The sequence below is a fragment of the Amblyomma americanum genome, chromosome 1, assembly GCF_052857255.1.
Source record: "Amblyomma americanum isolate KBUSLIRL-KWMA chromosome 1, ASM5285725v1, whole genome shotgun sequence".
NCBI classification, from domain to species: domain Eukaryota; kingdom Metazoa; phylum Arthropoda; class Arachnida; order Ixodida; family Ixodidae; genus Amblyomma; species Amblyomma americanum.
In genome coordinates, this window is record NC_135497.1 from 177,603,930 (window position 1) to 177,620,685 (window position 16,756).

General features: G+C 50.1%; 1 non-coding gene across 1 annotated transcript; it reads right to left on the reverse strand.

Annotated features, from left to right (window-relative positions):
• Nucleotides 1-304: 304 nt before the first annotated feature.
• Nucleotides 305-376, reverse strand: TRNAC-GCA (transfer RNA cysteine (anticodon GCA)). The gene has a single exon. It is a non-coding gene; the product is annotated as a tRNA-Cys (tRNA).
• Nucleotides 377-16,756: the final 16,380 nt, after the last annotated feature.

Sequence of the window (16,756 nt, forward strand, 5' to 3'; positions counted from 1 at the left end):
GAAGATTCAATTACGGCAGCCGCGGAGGAAACATTTATGCACATGGCGCCTGCGGCTGCCGAAGGACAAATATCGTTGAAGGAGGCTTTTGACTTCAGGTCACTTGGCTGAAGAATGTAATGGCGTGAAAGCATCAAATTGACCTTCCTGGTACTGAGCCCTGCCAAGCATTTGATACCATTCCGACAGAATCAATTTTGCACCAACTGAGCACTACAGACGCCGGGAGGAGGGCGGGCCCAAGATGCCGAAATAAAGGAAATTAAGAATAAAAATCTGTGCATATCTCGGATAAACAAAAACAAGGGGACACCCGGAGTTGAACCGGGGACCTGCCGATCTGCAGTCGGATGCTCTACCACTGAGCTATGTCCCCGGCCTGCATCCTATGGTGGAGAAAGTTTATATCCATCGAATCCAATAATAATGAAAACTGTTAACAGCATCAGCCTTTCTCAGTGTGCAAATGAAACTCGGCCTTTTAAATTTAGTTTCAAGAGGTTAAACGTCCCAAAGTGACTCAAGCAAGTAGGGACGCCGTAGTGGTGGGCTGAAAAAATTTCAACCCACTGGGGGTCTTTAACGCGCACTCACATAGCGCAGAACGTGGGCCTCTAGAGAGCATTTCTCCTCCATAGAAATAAGACAGCCGCGGACAGGATCGAATCCCTTCCTTCCGGATCAGCAGCCGAGAACTATAACTAGTGAAGCACTGCAACGGCCTTTTTAATTTTATTGTCTGCTCTACGCCATATACAAAAACTTGGGAACAACACATGGCAAAACTCGCCAGACAATGATTTTTAAAATCGTTTTAACTATCAGGATTTCTCCTTGCATTTATACATTTCGCCGGCCATTCGCAAATATCTGCGCTTTAACGTGAATGCTTAGTACCTGATATTTTCTTTGCAGAAAATTCACTCTGGACGTTCATCAATATCTGCACGTTTCATATTTGTTATACACATTAATATGATACACAGGGCAAGTGGCAAAAAAAAAATTGAACAGCTTCTCATCGCTCATTTATGCAGTAAAAATGTGAACAGGGCTATAAAAAACGAAGGTAGCCTGCGCCAGAATGCGGATTCCGGGAAAATGCAACTGGAGTTTTATTTTTGTTTCCTTTTAAGGATTTGTTTCAACACACCGATTTAAAAACTCCCGTCCCAGCCATCCGGAAGCAGGCGATCAGCTGCGTCTTTATCTGGGATGGCCCTCTCACCGTCCGTGGTGCTCTCAGCGCCCGTGTCGCTCACTACGTGGGCAGAGGCGCCGCTCTTCCATGCTAGCCAGCGCAGCCAGAGATAATCAAAGAATGACGGATGCTATTGTGGGAGTGTTGTACGGGGATGCTTAACTCCATGGAATGGACGTCTGGCGAGTACCCACATCTCACACACCTACTTCCGCCAGCGTGTGATTGCCTAGACCATATTCAAGAGGGGCACAAAGCATATCGTCGAAGGTCCCACGGTATACCGTCTGGCCAGGAATCATGGTTAATGATGTTAAATGGTCAAAGATCCCTTGTTCACATTAAGGCAACCGGCCGGCTTTGCATGATGAACGTGAACCAGCGCAACGGCACACAGCCTAAGAAGAGAGCAGAGGGAAGATCAGAAACTGACACAACACAGCGCTGAACTAAAGACTGGCAGAAAAATGACAGTTGATGGTTCAGAGCTGTGTTCTGTCCATTTCTTCTCTTATTTCTATTTTTTCTTAGGTCATTTGCGTTCCGCTGCTTCACGTCCATCAGTGTATGTGCGTGTGAAATATAGAACAGGACATATTATTGATATGTGCCACTGTAGAAGTAGAAGCGCCTGCATTTGTAGAGAAATAAGATGGTTCTCTCTCGCTCGCGCTCCTCGCCACGTTCCACTTGCCAGAGGCACTGCTGCTGAAGTGGCGCAGTTCTTCGTCCACAACATTGTTCTGCGTCATGGAGCCCCCACCGTTGTTGTTAATGACCGGGGAACTGCTTTCACTGCCCGCTTAACCCAGTCCGTGATGATTTTCACTGCCCGCTCAACCCAGTCCGTGATGACTCTGACGCACACCAGCCATCGACGTGCTACGGCCTATCACCCGCAGACGAACAGGTCGGTAGAGCGACTCAATCGCACACTAGCCGATATGCTTTCTATGTATGTTGACGTGGAACACCGAACTTGGGACACCATTCTGCCGTGCGTAACGTTTCCGTATTACAGCACCCTGCAGGATACAACACGACTCACCCACTTTCAGCTTGTCTTCGGTCGACAAGTGGCCACTCCGTTGGATGCTATGTTGCCCGTTGACCCCTACAGCGTCTCTGACGCTAACCTCGACGCCGACATTTTCGTTCAGCGTGCCGACATTTTCGTTCAGCAATTAACACGCCTGCGAATTAGCCGTCAACAAGAGGCTGACGCCGCTAGGCACAACCTCAGACGCAGCTTCGTCAGTTAAGCGGCTGGCGACTTGGTGTGCGTTTGGACACCTGTTCGTCGCCGCGGTCTTTCTGAAAAGTTGCTGCGCAGATACTTCGGCCCTTACGAAGTAGCGCGCAGCATCAATGATGTGACTTATGCAGTTGCTCCCGCCCAAACCGCTTGCTCATCGCGCCGGTCACACTGTACTCAAGTCGTGCACATTGTTCTCATGAAGCCTTACCATGACAGACTACCTGGCTGAACAGCGGTTCACCTCAGCTGTGTTTTCGCTGACATTTCCCTCCTAGCCGCATCGCGGCGATGCTGCAGAAGAGAGGGCAGTGATACGTGCCACTGTAGAAGTAGAAGCGCCTATATTTGTAGAGAAAGAAGATGGTTCTCTCTCGCTCGCGCGTTCGGACCTCTTAGGAACCGCCGCAGTTTTACGTGTATTTTCAAGAGGTTCTCCTTCGAATTGCTCGTAACAATATCAACCAAGGCGGCACAGATAATTTCTTATCACGTCTCGTCTGCGCAGTACTCTTGTTCCCAATTTTTGCTAGTAGGCGCATCGGTAACACCTCACAGCTAAGCAATTTGTAACAAGGTTTCAAAATACTATGGTGTGCGGATCCTTCGTTGTGTTTCATTCCTGCACATCATGCTCTCGTTATCAGTTTTTCGTTCTCGAGGAAACTCAGTGGCACTAGAGCTTCGTTCTCGCGAATGGCGGCTGAGCAGTAACTGGCAGTAATGGCTATTTGCTTAACTAAAATACCAATCCATGCACAAACCTCACGCCAAGGTGTCGAATGAAGACGTGTACCAGAGCCCCACCTTATGGGGCCACTGTTGACCGTACAAATGTGTCACGGCGTTCGCACACTAACATAAAACACGATTGTTGAGAAGCGCGTAAACAGGACGGCGTTCACATCCAGTCGCGAACTTCAAGAATACGTTTTTTCTGCGCGCTGACTGGCCCACACACACAATTCCCACAAGCGTTATCTAGGCCAGAATACTTTGTGCAATGCAAACAAGAACCGCAAGCACCACCAAACAGGCATCTCTCTGTGTTCAAACAGTACGACTTGAGGGGGCACGGCCGGGTAAACGAAAATTTTTATTCAGGTCTCCTCACGGGCGTCACAAGTGTAACAAAACGTTTTCTGCAGCCGAATGTTTCGCCGACCTTGCCGGCATCAAGCCGTTCATGGACGGAGGCATGGTATAAGCGTATTTCCGAGTCTTGTTTCATGCAGCATGGTGACTCCATTCACGATATGTTGTGAAGTCGATCAGGCCCGTTAGCGCGCACTAGTAAGCAGAAGAAATTACAGCCGCTTACCCGGTGGGTACGACGAGAGACCAGCGCTAGCTGGCTCGCGGAATAACGCAGTGATCACACCTCCCATTAGATACGACGATGGTGTTTAATGTTACACCAGGGTTAAAATAAGTTCTCTAAGGTGTGATAAATGTGTGGGAATGAACTTAGTGAGTTTGCGGGCAGCCTCCCGGAGACTTCGTCCTATATTTAACACGCCGGCCGTTTGTGGCTCTGGATTGTCGCATGCATGACGCCCTCCGAGTGCAACGTTCTCCCTTGGTTGCATTCCTGGCCTTCCTGCAAAGCGACTGATGCGGCATCTCGCTGCTACCGGTTTCTATCATCACCGCGGTGGTAGATATAGCGCAAATGGACACGATGTGTGCCTTCCTGTGATTTCTGCATGTGTACCGGACAGGAGTTTCATGGCTTTTTTCGGAGCCTTGTTCTGAACGAGCGGCGTACCGGATGACCACGAAGATAGCATGACCAGCGATGGTTTTTTGCGTGGACTGGGTAGTGACGTGATCATTGGCACGTGCGTTCCACCAGAGGACGAAGAGCGAGGCGTCATCCGTACGTAACGACACCGACACCGACGACTACGCGAAACCGAACAACGAGGTTAAAACACTAGCACTGTAATATGCTTCAAGCAATGCTTGCCTTTGCTTATAGCCTGTGGCTGTAAGCCCCCAGGCAGAAAGCTTTCGGTTAAGTCCTTTTCAGCCTTTAAGAAACAAAATTGGTGTTCCCACTCGATTAAACAAGTATGCTGCCCGTGCAGTTGGGGGATGAGTTTTTACGCATTTGATAGGATGCTGTATGCTACATTCTGTTTTTGGGCTTTTTCGTTTTGTTCCTGTGATCGATGCCCTACATCTCCCGCCGCCACCATTCAGGACTCAAATGCCACCGCCATTGCTGTGTGCACAGAACGCTGCACTACTACGACGTGTGACGCGGCTATACTACGGAGATAGAGAAACCTTACATATTGTTGTGCTCGCGCTCCCTTCCTGCCGTTGAGTTCGGCGAATTTTGACATGGGGAGGATTCCCTGAAAACCTCCGCAAAGGTGAATGAGCCCTCTGGAAGAAACGCGGCTGCAGGAATGTCGGAAGCAGTGACGATAATGGCGTCCCCACGTGTTCGAACAGGTCATCAGACGACGAAGTACAAAATCAGTGTTGTCCTCTTCGGTCACGCTCGCCTTCGACAGAGGTTCCACGTTCCGGTCATCAGACGACGAAGTACAAGATCAGTGTTGTCCTCTTCAGTCTTGCCGGGGTTGAACAATTGCCCGAGAGCTGCGCCTTCGACAGAGGTTCCGCGTTCCGGTCATCAGTACAAGATCTTTCAACCCCTGCTGGGAGACAGCCCGCATTCCTGTGTCACGCAGGCGCCTTCCTGTTCCACATGGGCGCAGTCTGGACACACGTGCGCACCCAACTGGATGCCAGCTGTGGGACGTCCACGTGAAGTTACCGGCTCCAACGGATCTCGGCAACTACGGGACTGACGGGCGTCAGCTATACCTTGGCAGGGTGAGTGCCCAATGTTTTCCGTTCATTTCGCCAGACCGTACTAGCGCAGGCGGATGCTTGGTACGGATTCCTGTTGTCTGGGAAATTGATTTAGGGAAACTGTTCTGTCCACTTCAATATAGGGCTTTTGTTTTAGTGAGTTTGCTAACGCATGGTGGAACTTACGATGGAGAAGTTAAAAGTGCAGGACCTGCTCGAAATTTGCTAGGAGCTGGGGATTTCGCTATGTTCTGCGAAAAGAAAAAAAGAAATTCTCGAGGTTATGCGGCAGGAGGAGGTGACTACTGAGTAGGTCGACGAGGCTTGGGAAACGATTGTTGGATGCAAAGAAGTGCAGAAAAGACGGGAGTTGCGCGAGCAGAAAGAAAAAAGAAGAGCTTCGGTTGGCTCAACAAAGGCGGGAGTTGCGCGAGCAGAAAGAAAAATAAGAGCTTCGGTTGGCTCAAGAAAGACGGGTGTCGTTCGAGCAGAAAGAAAAAAGAGCTTTGGCTGGTTCAAGAGAGATGGGAGGTCCGCGAGGCAGAGCAAAAAGCGAGAAAACATGCTCGAAAAATGAAGGAGCTCGAAATCGCGCCGAACGGAGGGAATATGGCGCGTCTTAGCCCTGTAGCTTCGGTAGAGGACCAAGGGAGGCAGAGATTGCCGGATCTCGTCTCACCATACCGCGTGGGTGGCGATATTGCACTCTTTTTGGTAAATTTCGAACGCGCATGCGGGAAGGTGCACATCGACAAGAGCGCTAGGTCGGAGAAGTTACTTCGTCTCCTTCCGTGCGAGGCGGCCGAAGTGCTGGATCGCCGCTCACCGGAAGAGTGTGATGACTACGAGAAGGTAAAGAGCAAACTGCTTAGAAAGTACCGGCTTTCTGCTGAAGCCTTTAGGCAGCGATTCATGCTGGCAAATAAAGGCGGAGACTGTCATACTGAGTTCGCGTACCGGCTTAAATTCAACTTAAACGAGTGGCTTAAGATCGCTGAGGTGCACGGAAGTCATGACAAGGTACAGGAGTGCATCGCACTAGAGCAGTACTATAGCGTGATTCCAGAAGATCTGAAGATATGGCTGCAAGATAGGCTAACAGATATAACCCTAGACAAAGCTCGCAGCTCGCAGACGAGCATTACGTTCACCGAAACCTCCAAAGCAAAGCAGGGTACTATAACAGGTTAGGGAAGAGAGAAACCTATTTAAAGAGAATCCCCGACCGAAGGGTGCCACCAGCACGCCGGGTTCACCGAGCAGAAGGTGCGGGATCAAAAGGAGGAGATAGCGAAAAAAAGATTGAGTCACCCAAATCTGCCGATTCGCCGAAACAGCAGGCACCTGGAGCTCGCGCGTTTGAAGTGCGAAAGCCCATTGACATCTATAATTGCAAAAAGGAGGGTCACATCTCATTGAACTGCAAACAGCAAAAGATGGCGTTCGCGTGCATGCGAGAGTCGGTGGAAAACCGTAAATTGCTGGAGCCATACATGCGGACGAGGTGATAAATGGCATGAAATTCAGAGCACTGCGGGATTCAGCGGCTACCATGGATGTTGCTCACCCATCCTGTGTTTCCTCCACGGACTACACCGGCGAATGCGCCTGGATTAAGCAGATCGTCGAAGAACAGAGTGCATGCTTGCCTATAGAGAAGGTGGCTCTAGAGGGGACTTTTGGCAGGCTAGACACGGAAGCGGCAGTTAGCGCAAACTTGCCGACACACTTGCCCTACCTGTTTTCGAACAAATCCGAGCAGCTGCTGAAAGAGAAAGGTCTCTCTTTCACCTCGGGCTTGGCTTGCATGGCGCTAACACGTTCTCGAGCGCGAGAGCTCGCAAAGAAACTCGACTGCGCTTCGATAAATGAGCAGGTACCGAACCATTCTCCCGACCAGCCGGGGGATTCTTGCAGGAAAACTGATGCATCTAAACCGCATGACCATGAAGGTGTTCCCGAACCAGCGGTAGCTCATGAAATCCAAGGAACTGCCGATTCCGTACAGAATGGGGCAACAGGAACCAACGCGAAGGGTTCGTTATTAACACCTACTTCGACTTGTTGGGAGGAGTTGACTAAGGTTGATAGGAAAGCACTCATTGCAGGGCAGAAAAGCGACCAATCGTTAAGAGCTCTAAGCAGTAATGTGAGAGATGGAGTCGCCAGAAAGAACATCAGCTTTCATGAAAAATCAGGCCTTCAGTACCGGAAATACTGTGACTCAAAGGGACGCGCATAGAGCAACTCCTAGTGCCTGAGAAGTACCGGCGGCAGCTTCTAGAGCTCGCACACGGAAATGCATGCGTGGGCCGCCTGGGAATAAAGAAAACCAAAGTTAGATTAGCCCTCGAATATTACTGGCCTGGCTACTGGAAAAATTTGGAACAGCTTGTTAGATCTTGCGACACCTGCCAGCGGGTCGGCAAATCGACGGATAAATGGAAAGTGCCCATGACAATAGTTCCCATTATTACAGAGCCCTTTCGGCGTCTTGTAATAGGTACTGTCGGCCCGCTGCCAGCGTCCAATTCTGGTTGTCGCTACATTCTGACCTCACTGTGCGTGGCAACCAAATTTCCCGAGGCCATTCTCTTGAAGGAGCTAAGTTCCGCAAGTGTTGTAGACGGCCTTTTGTCAATTTTCTCTCGCGTGGGGTTCCCTGCAGAGATACAAAGCGATAACGGGAGTGTGTTCACTAGCTGCTTGACAACAACGTTCTTTGAACGGTGTGGGATTAAAATAATCCGCAGTTCCATTCACCACCCTCAGTCAAATCCAGTCGTGCGCATGCACTGAGTGCTAAAGCGCATACTGAGGTCTCTGTGTTTTGAGCATAAGGGAGATAGAGAAGGCTGCATTCCAGCAGCACTCTTTTCAATGAGATCCGTACCCCACGAAAGCACAGGATTTAGCCCCGCTGAACTAGTCTACGGGCGTGACTTGAGGACCCCGTTGCGCTTGCTGAGGGAGTCATGGGAGGGTTACGGAGAGGATCCCTGTGTAGTGGAATACGTTCTAAAGCTACAGGAAAGAATTGCGAAAACCAGAGACCTCGTGGAGGCAAATGTCAGAGCAGCACAGTCACTGTCTACAGTGTACTACGACAAATCTGCATGCAAGCGCACATTTCAATCTGGCGACCAGATGATGTTGCTGCGTCCGTCAAAAAGGAACAAGCTTGAGGTGCAATGGGAAGGGACAGCTAAGGTGGTGTCCAAGCTTTCAGACACCAACTATGAGGTAAAATTTAAGAACAAACACAATCGGATAATCCACTGTAATTTGATGAAGTCTTATGTGCAGCGTCAGGCCATGGTTAACATGGCGCTGAACATGCCAGAGAAAGAGATCTCAGACATACCTTATGTCCCTCATGAGGACTAGCAAGCAGCGATTGAGCTGCTAAATTCAATCGACAGAGAGCCACGTTTGACAGAAAGTCAACGAGGAGACATGAAAAACGTCGTCCGCGACATTGAGGCGGTGTTCTCAAACAAGCCAGGAAAAACAGCCCTCATCGAACACGACATTCAGCTGTCCAGCGAACAGCCGATCAGGAGCAAACCGTACCGTGTCTCTCCAAGACAAAAGGAAATCATTGAGACGGAGATCCGCCGTATGTGCGAACTTGGCCTCATAGTGCCCTGCGAAAGTCACTATACGTCACCGATCATTATTGTAGAGGTTCCAGGCAAGGATCTGAGACCTTGCGCAGACTACCGGAGACTGAATTCAATCACAGTGGACCAGACCTACCCCATTCCGAACATCGAGGAGAGGGTTGAAACAGTCTCTAAATCAATCAGAATATATATCCACACTGGATTTAGTTCGTGGTTACTGGCAGGTGCCACTCACTGAGCGCGCCAGCAGGTAAGCAGTATTCGTGTCCCCCGCGGTCACGTTTCGCCCTCTAATATTGAGCTTCGCCTTGAAAAATGCTCCGTACTGTTTTTCAAAGTTAATGGACCAAGTGCTGCAGGGACTTGCAGATTTCGCTCTCCCCTACCTTGACGACGTGGCCGTTTTCTCACAAAACTGGGAGGAGCACATTGAACACCTGCGTATTGTGTTGAGCCGACTGCTTGAGGCTCGTTTAACGGTAAGGACGGGAAAATGCCACCTGGGGTGCGCCGAAGTGAACTATCTTGGGCACGTGGTTGGACGAGGCCAACGCAGACCTGCAGAAAGTGGCTGCCGTGGTGGAGTACCGTCGCCCAACCACAAAATCGAAACTCAGGGCTTTCCTTGGCCTAGCTGGCTATTATCAACATTCTGTAAAAGACTACTCTTATTTAGCCAGCCCCCTGACCGACGCGATGAGAAAAAGTGAGCCTACCAATCTTTCTTGGGACCAAAGGAAAGAGAAGGCATTTCAGAGTCTGAAAACGGCCCTAAGCGAGCGCACAACACTGGCAGCGCCAGATTTCTCGAAACCCTTTATCATACAATGTGATGCCCGCGATCGCGGGTTAGGCACTATTCTTTGCCAGGAAAGCGATGGCAGGCACACACGGCCTGACCTTTACTTGAGCCGCAAGCTCAGCACGCGGGAAGAGGCGTATAACACGTCTGAAAAAGAATGCGCATGCCTCGTTTGAGCTATAGACAAACTGGCATGCTACATCTCCGGGTCCCGTTTCACAGCAGAAACAGACCACTTTCCTTTGACTTGGCTCCACAATATGTCGCCCAAAAATGGTCGTCTACTGAGGTGGAGCCTGGCACTCCAGCCCCACAGCTTCGAGGTTCTCTACAAGAAAGGCAAACTCCACACTAATGCCGACGGGCTAAGCCGAGCCTGTTAGCTGGTAAAGATTTTACCAAAAGGGGATGTCTGTCAAATTTTTAGTTTTGGAGATTTATTTCATATTATCTTCCTAATAGAGAGCGTATATCTCCCACTTTCTTTGCAGTAATGTTGTTCATTATCAGTTAACATACCTAGGAGTACGTTTTACTTTCGGCCAAGGTTAAGTAATAGCGAGTGGTGTAACGTACCTTGAGTCTGAGGTATTGGGGCAGGCAGAATTGAACGCCACGTCGGCCAAAACCACTCACCTATTCCCGTACCGCGTAACCTCTAAGCCCCAACCTGATTTAATTTAGCGAATTTTTTTCCTTCCGAGTGCACCTCGAGCGGGAGCACCCGCCTTGGACAGGTGCCATGTCTAAACTCCTCGTCGGGAGACATCATGCGTTCATTCAGGCAAAACATTTGATCTCTTCAAGTTATAGTTGAAGTTTTTTCCTAAGTGCAGTTTTGGCCCCGAGTTTTGGTCTGGCGGGATGAGTGGGTCCTGAGAGCGCTTGCATTAGTCGGGTGTGGTTTGGCGTCTGTGATTCCTTTTGGCTAGCATTGCTGAGAATGTCCCAAAACGGCCATCTGACGAGGGGAAGCGATGCCGAGCTTCGGCACTGAAGGTCATCCGAATGCTCCCAAAGAGCTTATGCAGGGCATGTTGCTGCGCGAGTTTGTGGTGATCGAACATCATGGAATCGCAGCGCTACCAGACAAGGGCACAGGGAGGACACAAACGCAAGTGTGTGTTTGTGTCCTCCCTGTGTCCTTGTCTGCTAGCGCTTTGATTCCATGATCCCAAAGAGCATCTGGTTCCTGGCACGCCCAGTCAGCAGAGCTACGTGCGAGCAGTTCATCTTCCGGGCTCAATATCTGGCGGCGGGGGTGCTGTTGTGCTCGCGCTCCCTTCCTGCTGTTGAGTTCGGCAAATTTGGACATGGGGAGGATTCCCTGAAAACCACCGCGAAGGTGAATGAGCCCTCTGGAAGAAACGTGGCTGCAGGAATGTCGAAATCAGCGACGATAATGGCGTCCTCACGTGTTCGAACAGGTCATCAGACGACGAAGAACAAGATCAGTGTTGTCCTCTTCGGTCACGCTGGGGTTGAACAAATGCCCGAGAGCAGCGCCTTCGACAGAGGTTCCAAGTTCCGGTCATCCGACGATGAAGTACAAGATCAGCGTTGTTCTCTTCAGTCACTCTAGGGTTGAACAATTGCCCGAGAGCTGCACCTTCGACAGAGGTTCCGCGTTCCGGTCATCAGTACAAGATCCTTCAACCCCTGCTGGGAGACAGCCCGAATTCCTGTGTCACGCAGGCGCCTTCCTGTTCCACATGGGCGCAGTCCGGACCCACGTGCGCGCCCACCGGGAGGCCGCGTGGACGACAACGTGACCGGGCCCTGTTCCCTTTCCCTCGACCGAGCTGCGTGAGAACATCAGGACCGCCCTGCCGTCGGTGGTACCATCAGTGCCATCGTGTGATTGGACATCATTGTTCGAGCTGTAGTCCCCAGCTAGGGATCTGGGGAATACGAAGAGTATTCAACGAGCTGCTGGTTTTGTACCAGAGGAGAGCCCCCTCTTGAGAGATACCCTTTACTGGGAGAGACTCCCGACTGCTAAGAAGCTCCCTTTACTGAGAGGCACTCTCATTTGCCCTTACATGTGCATTATGTAAATAGTCTGCATAAAATTTTCCAAGTTTTCTTCCTCCGATCGTACTCTTATCTCCTCCGGCCCAGTCACGCTACCTGAATCCCAACAATATCAGGAACGGAGCAGAGGCACTCCGGAGGAACATTTCTCTAGCCTGCTGTTCCTCACCGGAGAAGGGGGATAATAGGAAGAGAGCGTGAAGACTGATCCCCTAATACAATGAGCCACATGCAGTGCCCACGACTTAACGCATGCAGTTAACATTTGTGCCAAGATTTTGACGTTGGCGTTTGCTTGGTGAGAAGGCGATTCCTTCCTTGTATATTCTCACGTTGTCATCACGGCAGTCCGACGAGCATGAAGACAGTGCAAATGAGTTACAATCGAAACTCTTTATTTGGGCTGACTTGCGCCCTCAACGAACTGAATGACTCCGCGGCAGCATAGCAAAACGCGTGCTCGTCGGTCGTCGAAAATAATGCCCGCCGCTCTCGGCCGTGCTCAATTTGAAGCTTATACCGAAGTTTCCAGATACGCGGTACAAAGTTGGCACAAGATTCTGGAACAACTTAGACCCGCCTCTATGTTTTTGGGCTCTATCGAGATGAATCTGATCGCATCTGGCATCAAAAACTAAGGAAAAAGCCGCGTGCCGGCAGCTTTGAGGGATGAACATACGAACAGTACAGATTTGCGGCAATATGCTATTACAAAATGCCTGAAATGGTCTGCCTGTTACGGGGAGTTCATCGCCAAAGATCGCGCCTGTTAATGTCACCATGCCTGTACCTGGAACTAAACTCCCAATCTACGGCGGCTTGCGGACCTAACCACGCTTATCGGGCTCTGGGCTGCTCTAAGGGGCATATGCTTTACATCCTCGACTTGAAAGTTCCCGCGTCTCTCGCTCTTCTGTTTGCGGCGTTCGGTGCGCAGTCGCAGAAAGTTTATTTCTTCAGCTGCTGCGATTTTAATTTGGCCCAGCGTGTCCCATAACTTATGTCCGTGTGAACCAATGCGTATCAGAAGCTCACAATGTACATTAAGCTATATAGAGCGCAGACTGCTTTGACGCTCCTGCGTTCCCTTCCAGAAGTTTCAGAGTCGTACACAATCAGCTTAAATATATCCAAAAATGCAAAAGTGTTGATACGCGAAAAAGCACTCTTTCATAAACATTTATTCGGAGTCTGCACTGAAAAAAAAGCTGTGAAAAAAAAACAAGGTTCAACCAGACATTCGGGCATACAAACTATCAATTATGCGCTTATAGCACAAATGAGTTTCATCTCCACACCGTAGGCTGTCACAGACGACGACACATGTTCAGTTCCTCACGCCTAAAGGTCTTTCAGGGTGGCTGGCTGCCCAGTGGACCTCTTTTACTATTACTTCTTTTGGCCACTGCAAGATGACTGCTTGGTTCGGAGTACCTTACTGGCCCCCGCGCTTCATGACTACCTCTTTCTTTAATGGGCGAGAAACAGATTGGCTTTGCAGTCAGGGGCAGCGTTTTCGCGGTAGACCTTATTGGCTTTGGAAGTAACCGCAATCGTATCCACCGAAGACGACCTCTTTACTTTCTTCATAGGCCTCTTCGAAGCCTTCTTCTTCGATCCAGGGCCATCTTCCAATGATGCTGATTGAGCTCTGCGAGAACATACCGCCTCTTCAGTCTTACCTACTTTCGTCGTTGAAGCTTGTCTCCGCCTCTTTCTTCTGTCTCGTATCTTCGAATCCGTTTCATTTATCTCAAGTGCTTGCAGAGCTAGTACCATCTCCATTTCTTCTAGCTTCAATGTCGCTTTTTTCGGCAATTGCGGACCTCCCGCGTCCTTCGCAGTGCCTTCAGCCGCTAGCCTAGTGGTCTGGGCGTCCACTTCGGCTGCGGGGTGTGGTTAGTTCGAATTCCACTGCCGGACACCCACCGGTAAAAATGGGTACAAGCCACCCCAGGCCCGGGGCCCGGATTCTTCAGGGGTGCGTGCCTGGAGCAGGCTCCGCAAACCCCACTGCGCCCTTTCGGGGGCAAACCAGTCTCGAACACTCAGCCTCCAAAAGGTGGTTCGTGTACTTAAGTGAAGAGTTCGACTCAAGGCTCGTACGCTCTAACCAGCGTCAAGTTCAACACTCTTCGATCCTTCGTCAGAAGAGATTCAGGGTATCACTGCGGTCCTGGGCAAGTCCGGATTTCCGGCTGTCTGAAGATAGCAGGCGCTTTTGGACGCTACTGACGCGCTTGTTTTTTTTCTGTGAGTGGTCACTTTAAACAGGACCAGCTTACGAGCAAGTCCTTCGTGAGCGTCTGGGGACTTACGCAGTGGAAGTTGCCAGGTGACTGTGCTTTGAAGCGCCTGGAAGGTCAAGGCAGTTACTGAGAAGTGCGAGCCAGGGAGTCGACTGCACAAATATGATGCATTGCTCCAGCGGCGGCCTCGGCTTTCGATCAGACGAGTACGCCCTCTTCAGAGTTCCCTGAACGTGTGAAAAAGGGCCAGTATGGTGAAGGAGTCCAGCCCTGACAGCGTTTAAGAGTCCAAAGCGGCGCGGAAACAAAAACGAGCCCTCGTAAAGCAGGCGCCTAAGGGGCTATTAGCCTGACCTCTGCGCTTCTTTTGTTTCTGCTACTTATAAACTTTTGGTAGATGAGCACGTGCGCCACAGATGAATTTTGCATGGTAATTGCGCATATGCAATGAAAGAGTTTATTATACATTATGTTGTAATAAAGCTAAGCACTACAGGAATATCTAAAAAACTTTTGGCAGCCAAATATTACGAGATATTGAAAAGACAAAATGTAGCGTTCGATCTGGCAGGACAAAAGGAAGAGGACACCACATGCGCAATGGTTTCCTGTTCGTTTGTCCTGTCTGATCGAGCGCTACATTTCGTCATGATGAACCCACTCGCCCAAACAACCACCCTCATGTTTAAGAGGGTTCGTTTCACAAGCCTTAAAAGAAACACGTGTCTAGGACTGGCAAGGCGATAGGGCCCGCATGCGAACTACTTTCCCCTGTCTGAGATACGTTAGGGGTCTTGTAATATTATCCTTCTTTGTCGGAAGTTGACTGGTCATTGACCAAGGTAAAAAATAATGAAGTTTTGGGGGCGCTATGGCTCCCTTGCTCAAAGTGAGGAAAGGGGCGGGAGCATCCGGGTTTGCTATCACATTTCTTCATCAGGAGTGTGTCAGAGAGAAAAACTTTTATTGTGAAAAAGGAGACCGGAACATATTCTGGGTGGAGTTCCAAGTCCACGAGTGCGGTAGCTTCCGCCGACGCCTAGCAGCCTCCTGGTTAATCCACCTCCTCCTCCACCTCCCTCTCCTGGAAGCAGGCTGATTTCGATGAAAGCAGAAGTAATGAAATAAAGAAGAATAAATGAGCCTCTGTCTTGTATGTAGCGGGATTCCGCGAGGCGCTTGCGCGTATTCTCCGGAAGCATAATGTCATTATCGCGCATCTCTCATAGCGCGAGAAACGGGCGGAGCTTGTTAATGTGAAGGACCACCTGCCATATGGCAAGTTTTCTCTATTCGTTTGGGAAAGTGACTGCGCCGATTGTTCATCAGCGTACATAGGCGAGACAAAAGTTTTCACGATATGCCTGGGAAAACACTTTAACGACGTGCTAAACAGAAAAAGTAAGAAGCAGCACAATAGCCGAGTGTGCGCAGAAAAGTGGCCACGAGATTAATAGGGACGAAGCCAAGATATGTACAACGAGAAGGAACGATTAGGAACTCCAAAAGTTGGAGTTCTTTACGATGCGAACGGCGCCTAACGATTTTAACAGTAACAATGGCACCAAAAGGAACAAAGAGGTACCGTAGTGAAATGCTCCGAAATAATTTCGATCACACGGGGATCATTAACGTGCACTGACATCGCACAGCACACGGGCACCTTAGCGTTTTGCCTCCATAAAAACGCAGCCGCCGTGTTCGGGTTCGACCCCGGGAACTCATACTAAATTTCAGTAGGGGCCGGGTCTCCCCTCTAGCGAATACAATTCTAAGCCGTCATGTAATTGACCGGAAAATTACACTAGTCTGGACCTCAGCACATGCATCGCTGTCTGGTAATGAGACGGCCCACGGGTTCGCCCGAGCCTTTTCATCCGGGCGGACCCGAGTGAGGTGGTCTCCACACAAAGGCATCGCGTGGTGGATGGACGGATGGATGGAAAAATTTATTGGGTGCTACAAGTAGTGATACGTAACCACTAAGTGGGCCGCTCACACGTCGGGACCGGAAGACCAAGCCTCACGGCCACGTCGTGAGCCTGCTGGACAGCCCAGAATTGTTCATCCAGTTCCGGACTGCGAAGTGCAGCCTCCCACTTGCACGCGTCCTTGATCGCCGAGTCATCAATTCTTGCGCAAGACCAGAGCATGTGTTCGAGCGTGGCTAAATCACCACAATCCTGGCAATAAGGCTCAGTATACGTCTCAGGATAAAACATGTTCATCCTCTGTGGGCAAGGATAAGTATCAGTCTGTGTAGTAAGCGTAATGTAAGTGCCTGAGCCCTGTTTAGTTTAGGATGCGGCAAACCATAAACCCTGCGATTAAGAAGGTAATACTTCGTGATCTCATTGTATATGTAAGGGGAGTCTGTTCTCGGGGAGTACCGCCACGCCGTGGCGCGGGGCAGAGCGGAGGGTAAGATCTCGTGCTGCCTCATGAGAGGACTCATTGAGATTCAGAGGGGCTCCCTCAATTATCCCAAGGTGAGCAGGAAACCAACTTAAGTAGTGTTGACAGATCTCACAGGTCTGCATAATCCTAAAAGCAACCTTAGCCACCGAGCCCTTCTCAAAGGCCCTAACGGCCGACTTTGAATCACTGTATACAAAAGGCCTGCGCCTGTCAACCACGGCGAGAGCAATAGCCGCTTGCTCTGCGACCTCTGGCCTATCAGTCCGAACGGTAGCAGCGTTAATGACACTGCCCTCATTGTCCACAACTACGGTAAACACCTTCCTCTCCTCGTTAAATGAA